Genomic DNA, 9,406 nt, shown 5'->3' on the forward strand with positions numbered 1-9,406 from the left:
CAGTGTTTCTTTAGTTTTTGGGTGTTTTGTTCTCATCGTGCTGTCCTATGTGCAGATCTTCAGGGCCGTGCTGAGGATCCCCTCTGAGCAGGGACGGCACAAAGTCTTTTCCACATGTCTCCCTCACCTGGCCGTGGTCTCCCTCTTCATAGGTACTCTATTGTTTGCCTACCTGAAGTCCCCCTCCATATCGTTCCCATTGCTTGATCTAGTGGTGGCTGTTCTATACACAGTGGTACCCCCAGCAGTGAACCCCCTTATCTACAGCATGAGGAACCAGGAGCTCAAGGACGCTGTGCAGAAACTGGTGACTGGATGTTCTTAAGTAACAATACACTTCCCACCTTCTTCTGCATATCGCTCACATTGTAAAGCACTGCAGGACCAGGCTGTCTTTGGTTGTTAGTTTGGTTTGGGTTTTGGGATTTTTTTGATTGTGATAATATTCCCTGCAAGGAATCGCCATTTTTCCTCCCACTGCTATGTCAGTATCTGCTTGGCTTCTGTGACCCAGAGACTGTGTAAAAGAGGAGCCATGCTCTCGGTGTGCTTCAAGAATATGAAGACTGCTGCAGCCACTTGTTTGTCTAAGATCCTTCCTTCAAAGCTTTCTCTAGACCTTCAGGGGCACCTCTGGAGGTGGAGGGGAAAAGAGTCCCAGCACAGCAGCAGTGCCAGGGAGCACCAGCTCTTGGTCTTTCCTGAACTGCAGTCTTTCTGCCCTCCTGAAGTCCTGCTGAGCCCTTTTGTGACTGTAATTCCTGAGTGCTCTGGCAGCTCTGCCACAGTGCTGCGGTGTGGCAGGCCTGTGACAGCAGGCAGGGACAAGCACTGGGCACTCCTGTGACAGAGGTGACACACATAACAGCATTTCCATCATGAAATGGGATCTCCTCAAGGCAGGGCCTGAAGGCTTCGGGCTGCTTCTAGTGATGTTCTCAAGAATATTCACAGGAAAGTGCCCTGGAGAGGAAAACATCTTTGTTGGCAACACAGAAGGTTGGATTGAGTGGACACTCAGCAAGTTTGCCAACGACACCAAGATGTGTGGTGAGGTCGACATGGTGCAGGGAAGGGATGCCACCCAGAGGGAACTGGACAGGCTTGAGAGGTGAGCCTCTGCAAACAACATGAAGTTCGACAAGGCCAAGTGCAAGGTCCTGTACGTGGGTCAGGGCAATCCCAAGCACAACTAAAGGCACGGAGAATGGGTTGAGAGCAGCCCTGAGGAGACAGACTTCAGTTTCTGGATTGATGAGAAGCTTTACATGACGCCCCAATGGGTGCTCGTAGCCCAGAAGGCCAACCCTATCCTGGGCTGAATCCTCAGCAGCGTGGGCAGCAGGTCAAGGGAGGGGATTTCGCCCCTCTGCTCCACTCTAGTGAGACCTCCCTTGGACTTCTGCATTCAGGTCCGGAGTCCTCAACACAGGACAGACCCAGAGCTGTTGGAGTGGGGCCAGAGGAGACCATAGCAATGGTCGGAGGCCTGGAAAGCCTCTGCTGTGAGGAAAGGCTGAGACAGTTCGGGCTGTTCGGTCTGGAGAAGAGAAGGCTGCGGGGAGACCTTAAAGCAGCCTTCCAGTGCCTGAAGGGGCCTGCAAGAAACCTGGAGAGGGACTTTTTACAAAGGCATGCAGTGACAGGACAAGGGCTAATGGCTTTAAACTAAAATAGGGTTGACTGAGATTAAATTTTAGTAAGAAATTCTTTCCTATGATCATGATGAGGCCCTGGCACAGGTAGTCCAGAGAAGATGTGGCTGCCCCCTCCCTGCTGGCAGTGTTCAAGGCCAGGTTGGACGGGGCTTTGAGCAACCTGGTCTAGTGGCACGTGTCCCTGCCCATGGCAGGGAAGTTGGAATGAGATGCTCTTTAAAGTCCATTCCAACCCAAACCACTCACTGATTTTATGACTTTATGAAGCCAGTTTTGCTACAAAACTTGATTGTTTGAAGCATTCAAGGGTTTCCCCTCCATCTGCCCCCCCTTGGCTCTTGCATGCTGAGCACCTCCAGGGCCTGGCTGTACAAGCACTGCAGTCGAATGGCTTTACTGGAACTTTGTGTGTTGCCTGGAGTATGGCACTTGGAGGGACAGGGTTCTGTGCCATTGGGCGCCCATAAAGGATCAAGCTGGGAAGTCAGTCTGCAAGTCAAAACCAGCAAGGTCCACGGCCAGGCCTGGCTATACCCATGGCTGTGGCTGGGCACCAGTATGCCCACAGCATAGCTCAGGTCAGCCTGGCACTGGATTTCACATCCCTGATCCACTTCTGTCTGTTTGCAAATACCACGTCCAGGAGAGCGTCGCCTGTGTTGACACATCTGCAAGCTGTGCTAAGAAGCTGGCCCCAAGAACCGGCAGAAACTTCTGGGGCTGATGGCACCCTGCACTTTCCCCTTCCCATGAGGTCGGGGCAATTAAAGTCCCCAAGGGTGATGTGGGGTCAATCATCTGGAATTGGTAAAATAAGCCTTTCTCCTCTTCCTTCTGTGATTCCAGGTATTTGTCTCCTAACATGATGTCTCCTTAACTGGCCTATCCGCTGACCCTCACCCAAAAGAGCTCAGTCTGCTGCCCAACCCTTAGAGGATCTCTGTTCATGCAGGCAGCTCCTACATTGAGGGCATCCTGACATCTTCCCCACTGTCTCCTTCGAGTCTGTATCCATCCGTTACAGCACCTCAAGCTTTCTGACTTGCTGTGCTGGTTTTGGCCAGGATAGAGTCAGTTCTTCTTCACAGCAGCTAGTAAAGGGCTGTGTTTTGGATTTGTGTTGAAAACCATGTTGACAATAGCAGGATGTTGCAGTTACTGCTGAGCAATGCTTACACAGGGATAAGGCCTCCTCTGTTTCTCACGCCACCTCTCCAGCGAGTAGGCGGGAAGTGCACACAAAGTTGGCAGGGGACATCTGACCCCAACTGACCAAGGCAATATTCCATACCAGATGTCATCATGCTCAGCATATAAACCTAGGGTAAGAAGAAGGAAGGTGGAGGACATTCAGAGTTCTGGCTTTTGTCTTCCCACGTAACCTTTACATGTGATGGAGTTGTGCTTACCTGGAGATGGCTGAACACCTGCCTATGGGAAGTAGTGAAGGAAATCCTTGTTTCGTTTTAGTTGCGCTTGTGTCTTTTCCTTTACCTATTAAAATGTCTTGATCTCAACCCATGAGTTTTCTCACTTTTATCCTTCTGATTCTCTCCCCTGTCCCTTCAGGGGAGAATGAGCGAGCGGCTGCTCGGGGCTGAGTTGCCATCTGGGCTTAAACCACCACATTGTCCCACACACCTCAGCAGGTACTGCATCAATGTTGGAGCTCTGTGACAGCACACAGAGCTTCAGCTTCTCCTGTCTCTGCCCCAGGCTGAGGGCACTGATACATTTTTGAGGTGTTGCACCTCAGCTGTGGTGCAAGCGCTAAGCTCAAGCCTGCCACTGATCTTGAACCCAAGACCCTGTGCAAGTAGAGGCTTCCATTCACACCAGAGACATGGAGTGGACAGCAGCTGGCAACACAAGCACAAAATGAGGTGCCCACAAGGTGAGAAAATCACATGCTTCCCAAGGCAAGAGAGAAACTGGGCCGGCCTTTGCAGTCCTGACAGGAGAGGGCTTTGCTGCCCATGGTGTCTCTGCAGTCCATGCGCGTCTGTGGAGGAGGTCAAGCTGATCTCCAGGCAGGACAAGGTGCTGCTGAGAAAGTGCATGACTATGGACATGGTGTGATTCAGGTAGACTGTGAAAATCATTCCCCTTGTTAACTATTTTACTGTACCATGACTGGGTTACACTAGGTGTTGCTTTGTTCTCAACTCAGAGCTGGGTCATCACCTCAGTGAGTGGCAAAGCTCAACTCATTAGACCAGTTTATATACATTTATTAAACCGATTACACCAAGTCTAGAATCTTCATAAGTTTCTAAGCAACCATTCTGTTTCTTTAAGTACATCTTTTCTTAAGTTCTCTCTATTCTTCTGTCTTTGTGGAATTCTCCCTCGCTGGTTGCAGGTCCTGCTCGGTTTCAGGGTCGTCTCGGGGTTGTCATCTGTCCTTCATCTTCTTCTGTGAATTCTGTTTGGTACAATCCTGAGAAAGACTTCGAGAGACTTCAAGATGTTCTGTTAAACTTAGTCCTATTTCTAAAACGTAACCTATTGACCTATGACATTCATCTTGCTACACCTTATTCTTCTCTTATGCTAGGTCAGTTGGTTATTAACCCAACCATGATAAGGCCTATACAGGGGACAACTGAGTGGAGCATTCCATGGTCGTATGGTTTCCTAAACACACCTGTATTCACACAAATGAATCTATGGTCTATTTTTATGATTTTATTCTATTCTATAGTCATAATCAGTCTCCTCTACAATCACTGAATCACAGAATCACAGAATGGTAGGAGTTGGAAGGGACGTCTGTGGGTCACTCAGTCCAACTCCCCACTGAAGCAGGGTCGCCTACAGATGGCTGCACAGGACCACGTCCAGGCGGGGCTGGAATATCTCCAGAGAAGGAGACTCCACAACCTCCCTGGGCAGCCTGTTCCTGGGCTCTGTCCCCCTCAGAGGGAAAAAGTTATTCCTGGAACTTCCTGTGCTTCAGTTTGTGCCCACTGCCCCTTGTCCTGTCACTGGGCACCACTGGAAAGAGTCTGGCCCCATCCTCCTGACACCCACCCTGCAGATATTTAGAAGCGTATATTAGGTCCCCTCTCAGGCTTCTCTTCTCCAGGCTGAACAAGCCCAGCTCCCTCAGTCTCTCCTCATAGGAGAGATGCTCCAGTCCCCTCCTCATCCTCGTAGCCTTCCTCTGGACTCTCTCCAGTGATCAATCTCTAATACCCATGTTCCTTGATTGTATCATCAGGAGGGTGAATAAAGGATGAGAGTAAGAAGGATCAGCAGCATTTCAAAGTGTTGGCACACAAGTGGAGACCTTGCTGTGATCTTCCTCAGATTTATGCACCACCTGCATCTGCTGGAAAGACGTTGGACAGACCTTGTCTCACTGCAGGGCTGGCAGTCTGACCCTTGCTCACACGCCCCAAATCTCCCTGAGATGCCCTGGGGTGTCTTTTATGGACCAGCTCTCAGGGGGAGTAGCTGTCCTGCAGGTCCTGCACTGTCCAGCCAGCTGTACGCTCCAGTGGTGCTGGGCAGCTTTGGCATCTGAGGGAGCACTACAGGCCTGGAGTTGGCCATGAAGTTGGGCAGCTGCCCTGGAATAGGTTAGGCAGTGTAGGGATGTCCATGGGAAACCTTCGATTCCACTTAGCGGAGATGCAGGAAATACAGCTGATGGAGAAGAGATTGACAGACGGAGCTCCCCCCGTGGCACATGGCTCAGTTTCATCAGATGAACACCTCCATCAACTGCCCTAAGCCTACTTCGTAGGTACAGGTTGAGTTGTCCTAAATATGATCACCTTCTATCATTTCAGTTGGCCAAAGGGACTCCCCACCAGCCTCCACGACAAGGCCCCAGATGCTGCCCCTCCCCTGCCAGGGCTGCCCAGCCCAGGCCTGTTTCTCTCTGGCCTTTGGGGACTGCAGCTTTTGTTCTTGTTGTGGAACCATCATTCATCATTGTGTTGCCATCCGCCATCCACTGCAGCATGCCTCTGCTGTGGAGCAAAGCCTTTCACACAAGGGGCCACATCTTTGGGTACCAGGTTTCCACGTGAAAATCTACCCTGTCCCTAGTGCCAAAACTGAAGAGCTGTAGCCCAAATGGACAACAAAGCCCACGGCCCAAGGTGCATGAAGAGCCATTGCAGAGCTGTGACATCAGTGGAACAAGAGCTGAGGTGGGGCAGGACAGCTCCCATGGCTCTTGTGGTGGATGGAGATACAACATTCTTGGAGTGACCAACAGGAAAAATGAGGAGCGGGGAATGCCCTGGGGGATTCCCAGGAAGTTCAGACATATGCAGGTCCTCTGTGAATCCCAGAGTACACAGTCCTTTTGACTCTGCTAAGCTGTGTGCTAGCTTTGTGAAATTATCACCTAGCACCCACATCTGTGCATACCTGCAACAAAGAAAATATTTGTGCTCTGAGTTTATCTTGGCTTACTGCACACCGGGTAAACAATCACACTTTTGGGACAACAATTTGAGGTCTAATATCTACAGTCTTCTGTTCTCGTTCCCTGTGGGAAGTGGCACCCCACTTTTCATGGTCACGAGAGCCAAGGCTGACTCTGGATTTCACATCCATGATCAGCTCTCCCTTCTGTGTGAGTAGCAGATGCGTATGACCATCACCATTTTTGATCAGTGTGGCAGCTGAGATACAAAGATTAGTCTCCCAAACTTTGTTTTGACCAAGATCCTCCAGACACCTCCAGCACTGATTGCACGCTGTTGTGGTCACCTTCCAGGGAATGCCAAGGTGATTAAAGTCAGCAAAGGGACATTAATTCATTCTTTATCTCCCACCAGAGCATCACTCTTACCAGACTCTGCTCTGAACCTGACCCATAAGGGCTTACCCAAATTGTTCATCCCCTAGAGGAGCTCCACACATCTAAGAAGCTCCTTCACACTGAGGACACCTCTCTTTTTGTCCTCTCACTCCTTCTTCTCTGTATTCACCCATCACAGCACACCAATCATGTCAGCTGTCCCAAATTTCCTCAGCTGTTCTTCCCTCCAAGTGGGACGAAGAGATAGCTTGGGGGGGTCCAGCTCGTCCTCTCTGTGTCTGAGGCTGAGGCCATTGGTGCATGGCTGGGCTGCAGCACCTCAGCTGTGGCCCATCTGGGCTGAGAGCAGACTTGCAGAAAGAAACCTGCTACCAATTGCCCAAGGCCTTGTGTGTGCAAAGGCTTTGCTTCAGAGCAGAGACATGCTGGAGGGGATGGCAGGTGGCAATGTAAAGGAGAAATGAGGTGCCCACCAAGAGAGCAAACCCTGCTTTTGGCAAGGCCAGGAGAGGGGTATGTTGTCTGCTGTGTTTCTGCAGCCCTGAGGGCCTGTGTTGGAGGTGAAGCTGACCTTAGGAAGGAAGGCTCTAATGGAGCTTGCAGTTACCAGCAGGCATCTTGGTCACCTCTGCAATCAAACATGTCACCAGGTGTCTGTGTCTGCACATCTTCCTCCTGCCCTCTACCTCCATGAATTAGCAGGGAGCTGAGACAAGGAGCTGCCATGCAGGCTGGTGCCCATCTGAATGACACAAGAGAAATCCCACCTCCTGTGGGTTTTGTGGTGAGCATGAGAGAGACCTGAGTCCTCTTCTAGGACTTCAAACCAAGGATGAGATGCCTTGAATGACCAGGCTGAATCCCTTCCTTCGGCAGGGGTAAAGGAGATCACTCCCTGTCACATTCTGGTTTTCCTTTGTGACGATGAGACAAGGAAAGAAGATTTTTGTTTCTAACCCTTTCTCTGAGAGTAGAAATGCCACTGTTGAAACCAAGTGTCTCTCCCCAGCTGAGGGAGGCAACATCAGTGATGCTTCAGCTTGTTTCACAGCAAGTTGTCCTGGAGACCAAAAGACATCTCAAGGGAGAACAGAGACGGTAGAGAAAGTAGTGCCTTGGGCTGGTCCTCTGCTGCTGAGCTGGGCTGGGCTCCTGGGATGGAGGGAGCTCATGGCAGCAGGCAGAGCTGCGGAGAGACAGCTCTGTCCAGGAGCAGCTCCTGTGCAAAGCACAGCAGGGCTGAGGGCACTGCCTGCAGGCAGTGAGGAGAGAGGAGTGAGGCAGAGAGAGGTTAAAGACAGCGTGGGGTGAGAGGATGCCGAGAGCTCAGAGGGGGAGAGAAATCTTTTCAGCCTTTCACACAGTAAGTCTCTGCATGAAGGACAATGTGTCTGCACTTTGTGGAAAGATCTCCTCAAGCTGGCACAACTCCCCGCCTATGGGATCCACCATGAGGAATATCACAGTTTCTCTGTTGTAGGAGGTGAGGATGTGCTGCAAAGCAGGGACTGCCTGCTGCACCCTCAGAGGGACAGGCCATGACAGCTGCCTTCTCCCAGGGACGACTGCAGGGTTGGAAAGGTGGATGTGCAGCCCGGGCTGCCCCAAGCTGTCCTTCAGAGCAGGGTCTGTGCACCCCAGGGGTTGTGTGCTGGGGCAGAGACTCTGCTGCCTGCCAGGGCCAGCACTCAGCCTGCCCAGGTAGCTCCTTGCAGAGTTGTGAGGAGAAACTATGGGTGGAAGGAGAAACCCCCAGGGAGGCAGGGCAGGGTCCTTCTGTGGTTGAGAAATCACCGCATGGGTCAGGGCTGCTCACAGATCCAGATCAGCCCAGGATATTTACCAGGGGATATGTGAAGTCAAAGGAGGGATGACTATGACAGTCTCAAGCCACATGCCTGGTTCCCTCTGAGGAGCACAGGGGCAGAGAGCAATGACCTGGCAATGTTGGTGTCTGGAAAGTGCACAGCTAGGTGAAGGTAGCAGTGTCCTGAGTGCCCAGTTGCCTCTGCCTCTTTCATCTAGAGCCTCACTGTGTTTCTCCTTCTTGCTCTACTTGTCTGTGTTACTGAAGCTGTTCCCTTGCTCTCTCAGTCAGGCTCTCTGGGGATGGGAGTTTCAGCTGCAGAGTCAAGCTCTGATCTTGTGGGTCCTCCCGTGCAGGCGAATGAGGTGTGTCAGCTGTGTCTAAGCTGTGGGGCTGTGGGCAGTGAAGTCTGTGAGCCCAGAGAACAAGTAATTTTTCCCATAATCTGAATCCACCATTAGGACACATGGCTATCTTCTTGATGTGTCGTTTCAAGATCTGAGCTGTCCTCAAGAATGCAAATCTTTCTCGTAACACAACTGCGTTATCTGAAAGCCCCAAAGGAGAGGTGCAGAGATGCTATGCCTGACCGAGGAAATGTTCTTGGGTTGGTGAACTGAGCTGCAGGTGTCCTTGACTAGAAGTGATGTCCTGAGATGTCAGGAAAGGGTGACATGTTAGGTGGTCTGCTGTGAATCCCTCTGCTCTCAGCTGTCTGGTGGCTTTTCAGGATAACGTGGGAGTGCGATCGCTCTCCATCTCAGAACAGTGCAAGCCCAGGGCAGCTGGGCAGCCCTGTTCTCCCTGAGCGCAGCTGAAATGCTGAGAGTTTCTGACATCCGAGAACATTCCCAAGGTGAGATGAGGGGAGCTGTTAAAAAATCACAAACTTTTCAAACTTCCTTCTACTATCTCAGTTCCTTAGGGCAGGGAGTGCAGGTGCTGGCCAGCCCTTTTGAGTAAGGAGCAGTTTCATCTGACAAACACCCATACAGGTCCCTTCCTCCACCACGCCCATGAAACCCCATCTGTAGAGCAAGGCTGACTCCTTAACAGCCCGTGGGAAGAGGTCCTTCTCCTCACAGCACAGTCAGGGAGCAGCAACCAGAGATTCAGTCACAGAGCTGAAGTAAATTCTCACAGAAAGAGAAAAGAAGG

Source organism: Opisthocomus hoazin, unplaced genomic scaffold (genome assembly GCF_030867145.1).
Source record: "Opisthocomus hoazin isolate bOpiHoa1 unplaced genomic scaffold, bOpiHoa1.hap1 HAP1_SCAFFOLD_78, whole genome shotgun sequence".
NCBI classification, from domain to species: domain Eukaryota; kingdom Metazoa; phylum Chordata; class Aves; order Opisthocomiformes; family Opisthocomidae; genus Opisthocomus; species Opisthocomus hoazin.